The following is a 19,525-nucleotide window of genomic DNA, read 5'->3' as shown; positions in this document are numbered from 1 at the left end:
TTGCAGCGAGACCCATTGACTAATTGGAATGTTATCTCAGCCTGAATGATGCAGGGGATGCTCCATAGTGGAATGGTTAGTTGTCTGGTTGTGAAGGACAGTCTGTGAAAGGGCTCTCACAAACAGACCGGCCCATAGATCTTTCCAACGCCTAATTGACCTGTGGCTGGATTTTTTAAATGTTGAATGTGGCAGAAGTCCTGCAGGTCACATCCTACATCAGGGTTCTTCAATTCCGGTCCTGGAGGGCCGAAACACCTCTGTTTTTCATCCTCTCCTTCTAATCAGGGGCTAATTCAGACCTGGGACACCAGGTGAGTGCAATTAACTACCAGGTCGAAATAAAAAACAGAAGTGTTTCGGCCCTCCAGGACCGGAATTGAAGAACCCTGTCCTACATATTCCTTTGGAAGTCTGGTAGGATGATAATAATAATAATAATAATATGCCATTTAGCAGACGCTTTTATCCAAAGCGACTTACAGTCATGTGTGCATACATTTTTGTGTATGGGTGGTCCCGGGGATCAAACCCACTACCCTGGCGTTACAAGCGCTGTGCTCTACCAGCTGAGCTCCTCATTAAAATGCAAATCAATTTATAACATTTTTTACATGCGTTTTTCTGGATTTTTTTGTTGTTATTCTGTCTCTCACTGTTCAAATAAACCTACCATTAAAATTATAGACTGATCGTGTCTTCGTCAGTGGGCAAACGTACAAAATCATCAGGGGATCAAATACTTTTTTCCCTTACTGTATGATGTCAATGCACACCAGTACTTTCCAGATGGAATGTTGACTGTTGAATGGCCTACTGACATGTGGCAGTCCAGTTCCATGGTCTCTGTCTGTAGTAACTGCCAGAGGGGAGGACTGAAGGTGGAGTGGGCCTATCAAGGACAGTTCTGGGAGATTCAGGATGGCATTGACATTGGAGTGCTGCAATTCCTATGACATGTGAAGGCCCACTAAGTTGATGGCATTTCTTGTCAATTAGTGTCAGGTTGTCTTGGTTCATTGTAGTGAACACCTGCCTTATGTGCTTGTCATCATGTGTGGTTGCATTCTCCCCATACACCATAATGTCACCAAGTCAACATATACAGCAACTCCAGTGCAGACAGCCAGGATAGTGAACATGATTTTCTGGAAAAAGCAATGTGCCAGCTCAACCTGAACAGCATAAGAGTGAACCGGAACACTCCCAACGTGCATCACGAATGCAGTGAGCCAGCGGAAAGTCATGTTGGATGCAGGCAGCCATATCGGAGTAACCATGAATCAAAGCTCAATTCTAAAATGATAAGGAGGTGACTTAAGAGCCCAATCCTGGAGGCACAAGTTATACCACAGTGGGGGCAAGTTGCAGACCTAGGGAGAGGGTGTCAGAGTCCAGTGTTGGATTCTCTTTCCTTTCGTTGGAGCCTCCGAGTTGCCTCATTGATCCTCAAAGAGGCTTGTGACTTAGAATCCTTGGGTCTGCTGCCTTTTCTATATCCAGACAAAGGTGTTTGAGTGTAATTATGGCAGGCATATTGGATTCCCAACATAGTTGAATTGTACAAAAATAGTCTTGAGTACAGGTCATAAGAACAGTACACAAATAAAATAAAATCCACAGAGGAATCTTTGACTGAAAAAATGATTTTAGGAGTTGTGTCACAATATCTATGAACTTAACCACTTTTGCTATAAAATATTTTTACACAATCATCCATTTCATATTTGGGAGACATAAAAGGTATGAAAATACATGGTTGTGTTTTGTTCTACCTCGGGTAGGGGTTTCTCAAAAAATAAATCCCTTTTTGAGGATTGGCCACTAGCCTAATAGACAGGCAGGAGAGACAGGCAGGCAGATGGACGGACGGACGGACAGACAGATGGACAGGCGGGCGGGCAGGCGGACGGACAGACAAACTCCAGCTCTCCACTCCAGCTCTCCCCAGGGAGTTCAAACTCATCTATTAATATGCTACTGTATGCATCTGTCTGTATGCGTCTGTTACTGTATGCATCTGCTATTGTGTGAACCCACAGCTGACCCTAACAATAATAAGAGTCCCAAATGGCTGGGCTCTCTCCCTAGACAGTAGGGGGATGGGCTGGAGAGACTAGGGGGCAGGTGTAAAGTACTGTAGAAAGATTTACAAGTAAGCACTAGAAATGTGCAGGAGTCTCCTCATTTGTATGAAGAGGGTACATGTGAAAGAATAATAGTTTAATTCAATAAAAATCGGATTCTATTACAAGTTACAATCAGAATGCTTCGGTAATGTGCAGCCCAGGACATTTTCTCTTCTTTGACATAGACCTAGCCTACTTATTTATTCCAAGGAATAAGCAACCCATAAGCAGGTCAAGGACAAGTCCTGGGTTAAATGGCAGCACCTCTTTTCTACTGTTATGTCATGAAATGGCATGGTTAATCTGCTAAAGAAAGAGAATAGTGTCTATTAGGCTATCTATCAGCCTAGTCTGCTTTCATAATCCAGCCCCTCTCTTGCTCGGTTTCTCTGTCTGTTTGACTTTGCCTCTGTCTATCTGCTCTTCTATCTGTCTCTGAGGTTGCCTCACGGGTTGGTAATTGCATGAACAACCACAAGAGGGACTACTTGCATCATATTTAGGCTAGACTGTGCTATTATGCAGAGTAAACTATTATAAATGAGCTAGGCCTGTAAGCTAATAGAATGGTACCAAAGAAAGATTCTACGTCAATTCAGAGCATATTACCCCATTTTTTTTACACATATTTTTTTAACCAGATGATTGTCATTTTATTGAGTATAGCCCTACAAAAATTATACTATACCATTTAAATGATTATCACATTATTGGCTTCTATTTTATTTATTTTCTGGACAACATGATTTATGTGCTTGCTTATCCTCCACAACCTTCAGAACACTCTTTCGCCGGCAGAGGGACACAGAAAGGTGGCACTGCCATGCTGAATGACTGAGTTTCTATGGACGCTGAGCCAGAGTGAGCTCATGCCCATACCCACCCTCTAATGCCCGATGAATTAAGGAGTCATTGTCAAGGCCAGTTCCTCTATCCACTTCTCCATTCACCATCCCTCATTCACAACAAATGTGTGTTTGTTGGTCTGTCGCAGTAACGTGCTACTCTGGCTCCCCATCAGCAAGCCCTAGACACTGTTCTCTGCTGGTCATGTTCATTTTATGAAAACAATGGCTCACGTCTTATTCAAGACAGGAAGGCTTACCGTTTTCTATCACACATTGTAGAATACATAAAACAGATAGGTCATGTCTTCATTTCAAACAGCCTACTGATTCAAAACATTTCTCATCTCCCCGTACAAGAAGGATCTAAAAAGACAGAGCAAAGGTTGAATACTTAAACTGTCTTCATAAAAGTCTGAGGCACACAATAGCGTCACAACACTGTGTTTACAAAGACGCTTCAAAGCTAAAAAGGATCTCCCCAGAGGATTTACGCATGTCTGCCTACACATGAAAACTTGTTTTCAAAGCAGAACGTGGAATCAATAGAGGGGTCTGAGAACACCACTTAAAGGCCCACTCTGTGATATTTACCAGAGGTGTGGACTCGAGTCACATCACTTGGACTCGAGCCTTGAGCTAGCGCAGTCACTAACAGAACATAGGCCTACGCCATTGCACCAAATTCTTGTTTCAAAAACATATAATCTGTGCTTCAGAACCATACATTTGTGTGTCTTGACTTTTGACCAATGGCCAGTCATCAGCATTGGCGCGCAAAGGCAGGTGCACATATCCAGATTAGTGACCAGAAAGTGTTTGTTTAATGTTCTCTAGTTTTGCCTGGCAACAACAGAGTAGCCTATGCCTACCTACATTAATATTATCCATATAAAGTACCGTTAAGCAATCTGCTACAGACGCATCTTTGCCACAAAAGGCTACCTGGTGATTTCATTGATCATTTTCATTTAGGCCAAGTTTGGGTGGGTTATTATTATATACCTCAGTGGTGGTACTGGCTATATGTCTAAAGATAGCTGTAACATCGCACTACCTTAAATACTTATGTGATGAAGATGTAACATATTCTGGTGAATGAATAACGATATTTGTTTATTCTGGAAGAAAAAGTCTACAGACAGATCATGCTTTCCATCCGACCAGCAGGCCGTAAGATCGTGCTTGCTCTGGACTCCAGAGAAGTGTCAATGGGACATGATATCTGTAGTCGATATTGACTGCTAACATGAATTACTTTCAGCTCAAAATGCTGATGTAAAACAGTTTATTTCTGTGTCTTGCATTTAGAAAATGCATCACCATTTATGGCTGTAATGACAGGCTACATTTGCGCAGCGATTGTACGTGCATGTTCGCCCTGTGCGCGAGTGCATGTGCTTGCGCTGGGGTCGCAAGCTCCTTTTTGGGTGTCTGAGGTCAAAAAGTTTTAAAGCCACTGAGCTAGCGAACAGATTGCTGATTTGCTGTACAGCTATAGGATTGGGTACAGCGCAAACGTCAAATTGTAGGGAGAGAGGATTGCCATAAATTAATATGAAGCTCCAAAACAATTAGGTGATCAAGAATATTAACCGTTTACTTCGCAAGCTCACCAGCAATGCGGCATCAAGCAACAATTACTAGCATAGGCCTACTGTTTTTTTTTGGCATGAAAGTGATAATTTACTTATGAAGCTTGCATTTTGAATTTGTTGTTAAAATTAGTTATTACATAATCAACATTTGTTGTAGACCAAATAATGAAAAGGGCTTTTTTGATAGCCTCAATAAATAGACAAAGATTTGTAGTTGAACAAGTCATTGCATGTATAGATTTTTTTTTACTTGACTTCATACTTGCTCTTAGAATACACAACTTGGACTTGACTCGAGACTCAACCCGTTCTACTTGGGACTCAACTTGAGACTTGAACCTTGTGACTTGAGACTTACTTGTGACTCGAATAATAGTGACTTGGTCCAGCCTCTGATATTTACAGCTGTTCTTGATCATATTGGCCTAGCCTACCCATTGATTCTTGAAGAATATCCCTAAATGCTTCATGAGTTTAGTTCAACTGTCTAGCCTAACTCTATCATAACCAAATGCTTGTTGTTTTTGTTTATGAACGATGTCATTGTAAACAAACACATAGCTTAAAAAATATGGTTAAAACTATCATGGTGGTCACCTCATGGACTGTCCATCAATCCCCATCCCTCAGCTTTACTGCAAACCAAGGCGGGCATGCCATTTTGTTGTTGTTCAAATTACGGAGTAGGGCTTTAAAGTAATGTTGGAGGAAGGGGGTTTAGCAGACATCAGCCAGGTCTTTCCTGTACATGTGGTACTCTCTGGCCCTGCCACTTCAGCATTCATGAGACCTCTGGGTACCTATAGCCATTTAAAAAGGGCAAAGACAGTAGAGTGCCTTCAGAAAGTATTCACACCCCTTGACGTTTTTACATTTTGTTGTGTTACAAAGTGGGATTAAAATGGATTTACATTTTCAGACACCTTGACTTTTCCAAATTTTGTTACGTTACAGCCTTATTTTAAAATGGATTCAATTAAATAAAATCCTCATCAATCTACACACAATACCCAGTGGTATTTCTAAAAACAGGTTTTTCAAAAAAGTTAGCACATTTCCAAAAAATTAAAATACATAAATACCTTATTTACACAAGTATTCAGACCCTTTGCTATGAGACTCGAAATGGAGCTCAGGTGCATCCTGTTTTCATTGATCATCCTTGAGATGTTTCTACAACTTGATTGGAGTCCACCTGTGGTAAATTGATTTGATTGGACATGATTTGGAAAGGCACACACCTGTCTACATAAGGTCCCACAGTTGACAGTACATGTCAGAGCAAAAACCAAGCCATGAGGTCAAAGGAATTGCCGTAAAGCTCCAAGACAGGATTGTGTCGAGGAACAGATCTGGGGAAGGGTACCAATAAATGTCTGCAGCATTGAAGGTCCCCAAGAACACAGTGGCCTCCATCATTCTTAAATGGAAGAAGTTTGGAACCACCAAGACTCTTCCTAGAGCTGGCCGCCCGGCCAAACTGAGCAATCGGGGGAGAAGGGCCTTGGTCAGGGAGGTGACCAAGAACCCGATGCTCACTCTGACAGAGCTCCAGAGTTTCTCTGTGGAGATGGGAGAACCTTCCAGAAGGACAACCATCTCTGCAGCACTCCACCAATCAGGCCTGTATGGTAGTGGCCAGACGGAAGCCACTCCTCAGTAGAAGGCACATGACAGCCCGCTTGGAGTTTGCCAAAATGCACCTAAAGGACTCAGACCATGAGAAACAAGATTATCTGGTCTGATGAAACCAAGATTGAACTTTTTGGCCTGAATGCCAAGCGTCATGTCTGGAGAAAACCTGGCACCATCCCTACGGTGAAGCATGGTGGTGGCAGCCTCATGCTGTGGGGATGTTTTTCAGCGGCAGGGACTGCAAGACTAGTCAGGATTGAGGGAAAGATGAACGGAGCAAAGTACAGAGAGATCCTTGATGAAAACCTGCTCCAGAGCGCTAAGGACCTCAGACTGGGGCGAAGGTTCACCTTTCAACAGGACAAAGACCCTAAGCACACAGCCAAGAAAACGCAGAAGTGGCTTTGGGACAAGTCTCTGAATTTCCTTGAGTGGCCCAGCCAGAGCCCGGACTTGAACCTGATCGAACATCTCTGCATAGACCTGAAAATAGCTGTGCATCTAACCTGACAGAGCTTGAGAGGATCTGCAGAGAAGAATGGGAGAAACTCTCCAAATACAGGTCTGCCAAGCATGTAGCATCATTCTTAGGAGACTCAAGGCTGTAATCGCTGCCAAAGGTGCTTCAACAAAGTACTGAGTAAAGGGTCTGAATACTTATGTAAATGTAATATTTCCGTTTTTTATTTTTAATAGATTTTGGGGGGGGGGGGAATAAAAAAACTGTTTTTGCTTTGTCACTATGGGGTATTGTGTGTAGATTGATGAGGGGAAAAAACAATTTAGGCTTTAACGTAACAAAATGTGGAAAAAGTTAAGGGGTCGGGAATACTATCTGAATGCCTGTAATTGTAATTTTCTCGACCTTTGCACACCTGGATTGTACACTATTTGCACACCTGGATTGTACACTATTTGCACATTATTCTTTTTTAAATTCTTCAAGCTCTGTCAAGTTGGTTGTTGATCATTGCTAGACAGCCATTTTCATGTCTTGCCATAGATTTTAAAGCCGATTTAAAGATGCACTATGCAGAAATCGCTCCGCGATTTCCTGGTTGCTAAAATTCTAATAGTTCGCTTAATTTCAGTTTATGTGACAAAACAAGTATAGTTTAGAGAATCATTGCAGGCCTCGACATTAACGCTTGTCCGCTTGCCCGGGACAAGGAAAAAAATTGCCGGACAAGGAGAATATAGACTGAGCTTGTCGGTAAAACATAATCACACAAACATGTCTAACAATTAATCTGATCAACTGGAATCAAAGTGTCCTGAAGATGCGAATGTGTTGCGCACTGTCAACTCCCAATCTCTGCACGGAGACACTTGTTTATCAGTGCGCTGCAAGTAGCCTACAGAGATTGGGTGAAATGAACTGAGCTGCGAGTTGGAGTGGCTCTTCTGAAGTCTCTCTTTCATCACGTATCCTGTGTGTGTGTGCCTGCGGTTTTACCTCCGTTTTCAAATGTGTGTAGCCTACTCTCTTGCCAGTGTTATCTCTGGGAGATGGAGAGCAGGCGATAGCAATCTAATAAAATATGTTTTTACAAGCACCGAAATCTGGTCAGGCACCAGGAAAGCACCCCATTGTCCACCACCACTACCAAACCTTGAACCAGCTGCTAAAAAGGCAGCATACAAGGAAAAAGGATAATAAAATGTATTCCGACCGGGAAAGAAGAGTTTCCATGGGTTCGACATGTCGACACAGAGGGAGATGTCATGTACTGCTCAACATGTCAGGATTTCCCCAGTATTGCAGACATGTAAGTTAATCAAAATAGTTTTAACTGTTCTAGCGAATGTTGAATTTAGCAACCCGGTACCGACTGACTGGCTATCTATACAGCCAAGTTAGACAGCTAACGTTAGCATAAAAGGCAGGCTAATGTTACTTTCCAGTCAATTAGCCACCAACAGGTTACATTGATAAGCTAGCTATGCAGGGATAGTTCGGGATTTTGGCAATAAAGCCCTTTATCTACTTCCCCACAGTCAGATGAACTTGTGGATAACATTTTTATGTCTGCATGCAGTTTGAAGATAGTTGATAACTAGCATTAGCGCAATTGCTCACTAGCGATATTGCACTAACGCTAGTTAGCATTGGCTAGCGAAACTACATCTAACCAGAGATACTTTTGGGGAGATTCTATGGAATCACATTAACGGCCAATGTGCACGTTGCCCATGCGTCGTCAATGGTGCATTCTAGGCGATTCTGGGACAAGGAGAGCTCTCCTTCAAGGAGTGAATTGGGCGCTAGCTCAAAAACCCAACATTAGCTTGAATTGCGTGACGATTAGCTTAGCATCCGCATAACGCAGCATGACAACGTGAAAGCGATTGGTCGACAGTCTGCTGGTTTTGGCATTCATTGCCTAATGGGATTCCTATCTCCTAAGTTCTCTAATACTGCATTTGAGATCTATCTCTTTATCTATGTATGCCGCTATGGTAACCAGCAGCTTTAATTAGCCTGGCATAGGTTATTATTCTAATCCGTATTATACAGTAATTAATCAAATTCTGCCACACAAGGGAAAATGGAAATTACATTTTAGTCATTTAGCAAACGCTCTTATCCAGAGCGACTTACAGTAGTGAGTGCATACATTTTTTGTGCATACATTTTTCGTACATCAATGAATTCACTGATGTCACTGATGTAATTTATTGTATTCAGATTCAGTTTGTTATAGTTTCCATATTGTTGGAGAGTCAGGGGTTGTCCACTCTTATTAAAAAGTAACAATAATTATCAAATCGCATCTGTCAATATATTTTTTTAACTACTACAGAATCTTCAGTTTCTGACAAATATTTGTAGCTATTGGACAAGTAAAATATCAGCCCCACTTGTCAAGCCCTGCATTGAACCATCTAAACCGCTGTGAAATGTATTTTCCATAATCAAAAATATTATATTTTCAGCAGTTTGAAGCTGGTGTACAAAGCCAAAAGTAAAAGACTCAAAAACAAAACTTAAGAATAGGAAGCATAGAAATAACGCACATTGAACAGATCTACCGCTTCTTAGACTTGCTTTAAATGAGAATGACATATCTATAAAACTCACATTTCTATGTGAATTTAGTTGGGTCGCCCAAAAAGTTACATATTGCAGCTTTAAGTCAAAACTGTAACTAAGCCACATTTTTTGCAGTTTTACTTTAGTGCCTTATTACAAAGAGGATGCATGTTTTGGATTGTTTTTATTTTGTACAGGCTTCCTTCTTTTCATTGTGTAATTAGGTTAGTATTTTGGGGTAACTACAATGTTGTTGATCCATCCTCAGGTTTCTACTATCACAGCCATTAAACTCTGTAACTGTTTTAAAGTCACCATTGGCCTCATGGTGAAATTCCTGAGCGGTTTCCTTCCTCTCCGGCAACTGAGTTAGGAAGGATACCTGTATCTTTGTAGTGACTGGGTGTATTGATACACCATCAAAGTGATATTAACAACTTCACCATCTACCAATAGCTGCCTTCTTAGCGAGGCATTGGAAAGCCTCCCTGGTTGTTGTGGTTGAATATGTGTTTGAAATTCACTGCTCGACTGAGGGAGCTTATAGTTAAATATACAGTGGGGAGAACAAGTATTTGATACACTGCCGATTTTGCAGGTTTTCCTACTTACAAAGCATGTAGAGGTCACATTGTATGATTTTTAAGTAATTAATTTGCATTTTATTGCATGACATAAGTATTTGATACATCAGAAAAGCAGAACTTAATATTTGGTACAGAAACCGTTGTTTGCAATTACAGAGATCATACGTTTCCTGTAGGTCTTGACCAGGTTTGCACACACTGCAGCAGGGATTTTGGCCCACTCCTCCATACAGACCTTCTCCAGATCCTTCAGGTTTCGGGGCTGTCGCTGGGCAATATGGACTTTCAGCTCCCTCCAAAGATGTTCTATTGGGTTCAGGTCTGGAGACTGGCTAGGCCACTCCAGGACCTTGAGATGCTTCTTACGGAGCCACTCCTTAGTTGCCCTGGCTGTGTGTTTCGGGCCGTTGTCATGCTGGAAGACCCAACCACGACCCATCTTCAATGCTCTTACTGAGGGAAGGAGGTTGTTGGCCAAGATCTCGCGATACATGGCCCCATCCATCCTCCCCTCAATACGGTGCAGTCATCCTGTCCCCTTTGCAGAAAAGCATCCCCAAAGAATGATGTTTCCACCTCCATGCTTCACGGTTGGGATGTTGTTCTTGGGGTTGTACTCATCCTTCTTCTTCCTCCAAACACGGCGAGTGGAGTTTAGACCAAAAAGCTCTATTTTTGTCTCATCAGACCACATGACCTTCTCCCATTCCTCCTCTGGATCATCCAGATGGTCATTGGCAAACTTCAGACGGGCCTGGACATGCGCTGGCTTGAGCAGGGGGACCTTGTGTGCGCTGCAGGATTTTAATCCATGACGGCGTAGTGTGTTACTAATGGTTTTCTTTGAGACTGTGGTCCCAGCTCTCTTCAGGTCATTGACCAGGTCCTGCCGTGTAGTTCTGGGCTGATCCCTCACCTTCCTCATGATCATTGATGCCCCACAAGGTGAGATCTTGCATGGAGCCCCAGACCGAGGGTGATTGAGCGTCATCTTGAACTTCTTCCATTTTCTAATAATTGCGCCAACAGTTGTTGCCTCCTCACCAAGCAGCTTGCCTATTGTCCTGTAGCCATCCCAGCCTTGTGCAGGTCTACAATTATATCCCTGATGTCCTTACACAGCTCTCTGGTCTTGGCCATTGTGGAGAGGTTGGAGTCTGTTTGATTGAGTGTGAGGACAGGTGTCTTTTATACAGGTAACGAGTTCAAACAGGTGCAGTTAATACAGGTAATGAGTGGAGAACAGGAGGGCTTCTTAATGAAAAACTAACAGGTCTGTGAGAGCCGGAATTCTTACTGGTTGGTAGGTGATCAAATACTTATGTCATGCAATAAAATGCAAATTAATTACTTAAAAATCATACAATGTGATTTTCTGGATTTTTGTTTTAGATTCCGTCTCTCACAGTTGAAGTGTACCTATGATAAAAATTACAGACTTCTACATGCTTTGTAAGTAGGAAAACCTGCAAAATCGGCAGTGTATCAAATACTTGTTCTCCCCACTGTATGTTATGAGGTAGTCATTCAAAAAAATAATGTTATACACTATTATTGCACACACAGTCCATGCAACTTATTATGTGACTTGTTAAGCAAATGTTTACTCCTGAACTTATTTAGGCTTGCCATAACAAAGGGATTGAATCCTTATTGACTCAAGACATTTCAGCTTTTCATTTTTAATTAATTTGTAAGAATTTCGAAAATCATAATTCCCCTTTTACATTACGGGGTATTGTGTGTAGGCCAGTGACAAAATCTACATTTAATCAATTTTAAATTCAGGGTGAAACACAACAAAAAGTCAAGGGGAGTGAATACTTTCTGAAGGCCATATCTGACTCGTTTCAGGAAACTAGGCGTATGTCGCGCGTCACTCCTACACAGGAGAAGCATTTTAACGTAAACTTTTTTTTGTATCAAAATTTGTTTTTGGGGGGCAGAAATGCCTTCTGGGACATGTGAACTTTCATGTGCCTTCATAACAAACTTGTATGCCATCTGTAAATACTAATTTTTTTTAAAATTGCGAGCCTAGTTGGTTTAACCATGGAAAAAGACAGGAACCTTCCTACTAGCCATGATTGGCTGAGATAATGGTTGGGCTGGACATGCCGAGAGATGAGTTCGGATTGGTCTGCCATGTAGCACACTTCTATCTATAACATGAGCTGGTCAGTATGTGTAGGTAATCCTTTCTAACTCGGCTTTCTTGAAAGATATCACGTAGTAGAACTGCAAAAGTGTTGCTCTCCACTTTCTGGAGGACCGAGTTTTGAAATCAGTGGATTGCCCGGTGGAAGCAGAGTATGAAAGCTAAGGAGATGGAGAAAATTCTGCCGTTTCATTGCAAATATGCAGAGGGAGTCGAAAAGAGAACACACAGAAGGCTGTTGTATAAAACGCCCGTCTCCGGATTACATCTTCAAACTAAGGGCAACCATGGTATCCGTGACAGAGAGGGAGAAGCGTTCATCCATGTATACGGGTAAGAGAGTCTAGCTAGCTACATTTTCAGATATTACACATTTCTAATTTTGTCAAAGTCGTTTTCATTGCAAATTAAAGTGTACTGTTAGCTAGCTAGCTAGCTAGCTAACATTACGTGTATGATCTGTGTAGTAATATTATTCATATCGCAGAGCAATTTGCATTGCTAGGTATAGCCTAATGTTAGCTAGGTAGCTGACATTGAACCTGGTTGGTTAGCTACCTGCAGATTCATGCAGGGTAGTAACGTTATGAGATGGGATTATGGTTAGTTGTTTAGCTAGCTAAGTAGCTAGCTACATGTGTAAACAAAAGACTCCACTATGCAAGTAACCATTGCACTGTACCGTTTACACCTTCTGTATCCTGTGCATGTGACAACTAAACTTTGATTTTATTTGATATAGTATGTAAAGAACAACATGACCGGCACCAAAGTCAAATTAGGATATAACGTTAGGCCAACGAGACAGTGTCCAAGTTCTAAAATTCTCCGGTAGAATGCCCTGCTTTTATTTCGTCACACTCACAACCAACTGTAAGCTATTTTCTGTAATTGGCTCGCCATTAACTTGTAAATAATTATCTTGTTGTGAGTTTATCTTCCTGTAATCATTAATGCAAATGAGCTAAAGTGAAGACGTTGTCAACTATATGATATGGTCATTAAAGTTAGCTACCTACAGTTGAAGTCGGAAGTTTACATACACCTTAGCCAAATACATTTAAACTCAGTTTCACAATTCCCGACATTTAATCCTAGTAAAAATTCCCTGTCTTAGGGCAGTTAGGATCACCACTTTATTTTAAGAATGTGAAATGTCAGAATGATTTATTTCAGCTTTTATTTATTTCATCACATTCCCAGTGGATCAGAAGTTTGCATACACTCAATTAGTATTTGGTAGCATTGCCTTTAAATTGTTTAACTTGGGTCAAGCATTTCGGGTAGCCTTCCACAAGCTTCCCACAATAAGTTGGGTGAATTTTGGCCCATTCCTCCTGACATAGCTGGTGTAACTGAGTCAGGTTTGTAGGCCTCCTTGCTCGCACACACTTTTTCAGTTCTGCCCACAAATTTGAGGTCAAAGCTTTGTGATGGCCACTCCAATACCTTGACTTTGTTGTCCTTAAGCCATTTGCCACAACTTTGGAAGTATGCTTGGGGTCATTGTCCATTTGGAAGACCCATTTGCGACCAAGCTTTAACTTCCTGACTGATGTCTTGAGATGTTGCTTCAATATATCCACATAATTTTCCTTCCTCATGATGCCATTTATTTTGTGAAGTGCACCAGTCCCTCCTGCAGCAAAGCAACCCCACAGCATGATGCTGCCACCCCGTGTTTCACGGTTGGGATGGTGTTCTTCAGCTTGCAAGCTCCACCTTTTTCCTCCAAACATAACGATGGGCATTATGGCCAAACAGTTCTATTTTTGTTTCATCAGACCAGAGAACATTTATCCAAAAAGTATGATCTTTGTCCCCATGTGCAGTTGCAAACCGTAGTCTGGCTTTTTTATGGCGGTTTTGGAGCAGTGGCTTCTTCCATGCTGAGCGGCCTTTCAGGTTATGTCAATATAAGACTTGTTTTGCTGTGGATATAGATAATTTTGTACATGTTTCCTCCAGCATCTTCACAGGGTCCTTTGCTGTTGTTCTGGGATTGATTTGCACTTTTTGCACCAAAGTACGTTCATCTCTAGGAGACAGAACGCATCTCCTTCCTGAGCGGTATGACGGCTGAGTGGTCCCATGGTGTTTATACTTGCGTACTATTGTTTGTACAGATGAACGTGGTACCTTCTGGCATTTGGAAATTGCTCCCAATGATGAACCAGACTTGTGGAGGTCTATAATATTTTTTCTGAGGTCTTGGCTGATTTCTTTTGATTTTCCCATGATGTCAAGCAAAGAGGCACAGAGTTTGAAGGTAGGCCTTGAAATACATCCACAGGTATACCTCCAATTGACTCAAATGATGTCAATTAGCCTATCAGAAGCTTCTAAAGCCATGACATCATTTTCTGGAATTTTCCAAGCTGTTTAAAGGCATAGTCAACTTAGTGTATGTAAACTTCTGACCCACTGGAATTGTGATACAGTGAATTATAAGTGAAATAATATGTCTGTAAACAATTGTTGGAAAAATTACTTGTGTCATGCACAAAGTATATGTCCTAACCAACTTGCCAAAACTATAGTTTGTTAACAATACATTTGTGGAGTGGTTGAAAAACGTGTATGTAAACTTCCGACTTCAACTGTATCTAACAAGCTAGAAACTAACCAAAACATTGTTTAGAAAGTTGCTTTTAGTTGCCTGGTTTGCTAGATTGACATACACTAAATTCATTTTTAAACGGGTGGGTTTATTGGTGTTAAAACACACCAGTTATGCTATTTTGGACCACCAGGCTGCTGCCTGTAGTTTTTGTGTTTATACTCTTTCATAACGACAACGACAAGTTTGATGTCAAACGACAGTAGAAGGTTCATGATGTCACTGCGACAACTGTCGATAGACGTATTATAAACCAGCCTTTAGTCTTGAAATCTTTGGTTGTTTAGTACATTGCCTCACGTGAATCCTTAAAGAGATGGGTGGGGCTAATGCTTAAGAGGGTGTGAACGATGCTGAATGGGTGTAGACAAAGAAGAGCTCTCCAGTAGGTGTAAAAAACATTCAAGGAGCATTTTCTCAAAAGTGGGGTTACAAGTTTATTAACTTTCAATCTATTTCTATCCATCTATATGCTGCTGTAGTCATCCCCACCTCTTCTTTTCAGTGAAATCGGTGCAAACGCACATGGCTTGAGATCGGTGCACACGCCCTGGGAGGGAGCAAGCGGTTTTAAATTGCCTCTGAGTCTAAAATTAAACTGTCAATATGACTCTGGCTTCATAATGTGCTAATATAAGAAGCTGGTGTAGAGTCATGGGTATAGAGATAACCGATGGTCAGCTGGATTCTAAACTTAACCTTCTAAGCTGCAGTATCATAACATTCTGTACATGCACATTAGCCCAGGGGTTCCCAACCTTTTTTCCCCAGGGCCCCCTTTTTTTACATTTGAAAACTGTCACGCTCCTTTTTTAAACGTATTGTTTATTGAGATAATCAAACTGGTGGTATAGGCTTTGTTTAATTTGAGGGACCTAAGAAAATGTTGTTGTTTTGAGACTCATGAAATCGTTTAGGTAGGCTATTTAATGATTATAATAATTATAATAATAGATAAGGAAAATAAAGTCTAGATCCGATTTCCCCAAATGTTATTCTGCAACCAAATATGTATTATTATGATAATTTATATGAACCTGAATTGAATTATACTGTACATACTCTTTTACAGAAAGTGAGTAGATCAAATGATAGCGACAAAGTCACACATTGTATAAGATTATGACCCTTGCAAAGTACAATTTATTTGACTCCTCGACTTCAGAAAGGTTGTCGCTCAGCTTCTGAATGTCATATAGACAAACCAAAGATATTCCCATGTGCATCAGAGTCGCGTCTTCCTCTGGCATTTTAACGCTTGTTTCTAGCCTAAAGCATCGCAGATTTTTGCATCGTTTTAGAATGTTTTTATTTTACAACTCAAATTAAGGATGGTCCCTATGTACACCAGCTAGGTTTGGAACCCCTGATCTAGCCTGTTAGCCTATTTGTAGGCCTAACTAACTATCCTATAAAACTAGGCTATAAATAAATAGGGCCTACAACTACAAAAAAATCTAACTTAGTTGCAGGCCTTATTGTTTATTGCCTTTAATCCAGTGATTATTGTCAGATTAGAACAGTACTTCTGCATATGAACAGGATGCAGTGCGATAACCTTGTGAGGGGATTTTTACCACTGTTCTTTCATTATTTGTTATTTATTTTTATACTTATCATTTTTTACTTAACACTTATTTTTCTTAAAACTGCATTGTTGGTTAAGGGCTTGTAAGTAAGCATTTCACTGTAAGGTCTACACCTGTTGTATTCGGCACGTGACAAATAACATTTGATTTGATCTATCGAGTCTGTTTTGTCTGACTAGGCTATACTGTACCTATTTGAATATTGACAGTATTGCAGTGTAAAACCTCTTAAATGATTACAAAAACTGTGTATGTTCCTTTTCATTTCCAATGACTCAAAATGTATTGGTTTTCACACAAGAACATATTAGCATCTGGCAATGAGAATAATAAACAATTTCTACACAAAATCAACATGAAGACTTTCTATTTGTGCATAAGATGGAATACACCTAATTGATAGCCTTATTGTTTAAAGAAAATATAATTTGATTTGTGATATACTGTAAACCTCAATAGATAGGCTAAATAAACAATATTATTAAATACATGAACATACAGTGCCTTCGGAAAGTATTCAGACCCCTTGACTCTTTCCACATTTTTATGTTACAGCCTTATTTTTAAAATTGATTAAATTGTTTTTTCTCTCATCAATCTACACACAATACCCCATAATGACAAAGCAAAAACAGGTTTAGAAATGTTTGCTAATTTATCCCAAAAAAAAATATGTAATACCACATTTACATAAGTATTCAGACCCTTTACTCAGTACCTTGTTGAAGCACCTTTGGCAGCAATTACAGCATCGAGTCTTCTTGGGAATGACGCTACAAGCTTAGCACACCTGTATTTAGGGAGTTTCTCCCATTCTTCTCTGCAGATCCTCTCAAGCTCTGTCAGGTTGGATGGGGAGAGTTGCTGCACAGCTATTTTCAGGTCTCTCCAGAGATGTTCGATCGGGTTCAAGTCCGGACTCTGGCTGGGCCACTCAAGGAAATTCAGAGACTTGTCCCGAAGCCACTCCTGCATTGTCTTGGCTGTGTGCTTAGGGTCGTTGTCCTGTTGGAAGGTGAACCGTCGCCCCAGTCTGAGGTCCTGAGCGCTCTGGAGCAGGATTTCATCAAGGATCTCTCTGTGCTTTGCTCTGTTCATCTTTGCCTCGATCCTGACTAGTCTCCCAGTCCCTGACGCTGAAAAACATCCCCACAGCATGACGCTGCCACCACCATGCTTCACCATAGGGATGGTGCCAGGTTTCCTCAAGACGTGACGCTTGGCATTCAGGCCAAAGAGTTCAATCTTGGTTTCATCAGACCAGAGAATCTTGTTTCTCATGGTCTGAGAGTACTTTTGGCAAACTCCAAGCGGGCTGTCATGTGCCTTTTACTGAGGAGTGGCTTCCGTCTGGCCACTCTACCATAAAGGCCTGATTGGTGGAGTGCTGCAGAGATGGTTGTCCTCCTGGAATGTTCTCCCATCTCCACAGAGAAACTCTGGAGCTCTGTCAGAGTGAGCATCGGGTTCTTGGTCACCTCCCTGACCAAGGCCCTTCTCCCCCGATTGCTCAGTATGGCCGAGCGGCCAGCTCTAGGAAGAGTCTTGGTGATTCCAAACTTCTTCTATTTAAGAATGATGGAGGCCACTGTGTTCTTGGGACCTTCAATGCTGCAGAAATGTTTTGGTACCCTTCCCCAGATCTGTGCCTCGACACAATCCTGTCTTGGAGCTATACGGACAATTCCTTCGACCTCATGGCTTGGTTTTTGCTCTGACGTGCACTGTCAACTGTGGGACCTTATATAGACAGGTGTGTGCCTTTCCAAATCATGTCCAATCAATGAATTTACCACAGGTGGACTCCAATCAAGTTGTAGAAACATCTCAAGGATGATCAATGGAAACAGGATGCACCTGAGCTCAATTTCGAGTCTCATACAAATAATTTATTAACCTAACGTACCAGGCGTAAAAGAAACGCTTGAACTTGATGCCCCACATTCTGATCATGACAAGAACAAAAAAACTGTTCAACCAATACAGTAAATGTCGAGGAGGAGTTAAGATGGAGTGTTGCCTTGTTAATATTCCGGATGGAAACAACTTCAGAGAGCAAGCTAGCATGTGCCGTAGCTAGCTGCTAGCCAGATATAAGCTAGTGTTATCTAGCAATAATGGAATCTCCGACAAAGTTGACACCAACAAAATTGGTATGTGGCGTCTGTCGACTTTGTGGCAAGAACTTAATCTCAAAGGGTAGGGGAGGGATGTAGCTCAGTTGGTAGAGCATGGCGTTTGCAACGCCAGGGTTGTGGGTTCGATTCCCAAGGGGGGCCAGTATGGGAGAAAAAATATATATATATAATAATAATGTAAGTCGCTCTGGATAAGAGCGTCTGCTAAATGAATAAAATGTAAATGTAAAGAAAGACAGACACTATAGGCATCTGCTATATGTTTCACCGGGGACTGTAAAATGCGAGGCGCATGTCCTTTTCCCCTGAAAACTGGATGTTTCCGGTTTCTTCCGACCCCGCTGAATTTATGGATGTGACAAACTAACTTGTTATCTTGAAACCTTACTGATTAGCTACATAATCAACTTGCCCTGGGGTTGGTCATTTCTAGATGGGCACTGAGTGATTGCTTTGTAGCAAGATAATGTAGCCTAGACAACAAAGAAACTGTAATACTCACAGTGACATAGAAGAGTAACAAGCTACAGCCTACATCCAGTAGGTTGAGATATTACATCAACCTTAGAAATAAAATATGAATTACTCAAATATTTATATTATTCAGAGTGAGCAATAATATATTTGTGATAGACAATCATTCATGCAATGCATCCATTTATCATGTAAATAATATTGTTGCCAGATGGCAGCTCAAATTATTACTAGGCCATCCGATGGCATCTCCAGGGGCGTCAACTGGGTATGGAAGGGTCGCCATACCCTAGCTCAACACCAACATTTTACAATAGGCTACTAAAATCAATCCAATCCTCATTAAAAGGCATATGCAGTTTAGCGGTATAACAACGCTGACTTTAGGACCATGCGGGAGCAGGAGGGAAGGCTGTTTGTACGGCTGGCTAGCTGGCTTTATGGAGAGCGCATCGACGCAGCTGCAGGGAACAGCGCAACTTTTTCTCTAAACAGTGCATAGATAAACATGGCTGTAGTAGATGGCTTTAGCTAAGTAACCCCAACCACCCTAGGTTTAGTTGAAATGACACCCCTGGGCATCTCAAATCATCACTAGGCCATAGCCTACTCCTTTGCCTGACAACATTGTGTATCCTAAGAAAGTGTTCTAGGAAAGGAGTTGGATAAATCTGAGGTTCCTGTTTATTAGTGAAGGGTCACCAGAATAGTTTTATTG

The 19,525-nt window shown here is 41.3% G+C and overlaps 1 protein-coding gene across 2 annotated transcripts in view; it reads right to left on the bottom strand.

Moving 5' to 3' along the window:
• ttll7 (tubulin tyrosine ligase-like family, member 7) overlaps window positions 1–19,525 on the bottom strand; it is a 163,798-nt gene that overhangs the window by 143,464 nt on the left and 809 nt on the right. The gene's annotated exons all lie outside the window — the stretch shown is intronic.

The sequence above is a fragment of the Coregonus clupeaformis genome, chromosome 20 (genome assembly GCF_020615455.1).
Source record: "Coregonus clupeaformis isolate EN_2021a chromosome 20, ASM2061545v1, whole genome shotgun sequence".
NCBI lineage: Eukaryota > Metazoa > Chordata > Actinopteri > Salmoniformes > Salmonidae > Coregonus > Coregonus clupeaformis.
The sequence above is the reverse complement of the archived record's forward strand: the minus strand, read 5'-3'. Positions and strand labels throughout refer to the sequence as shown.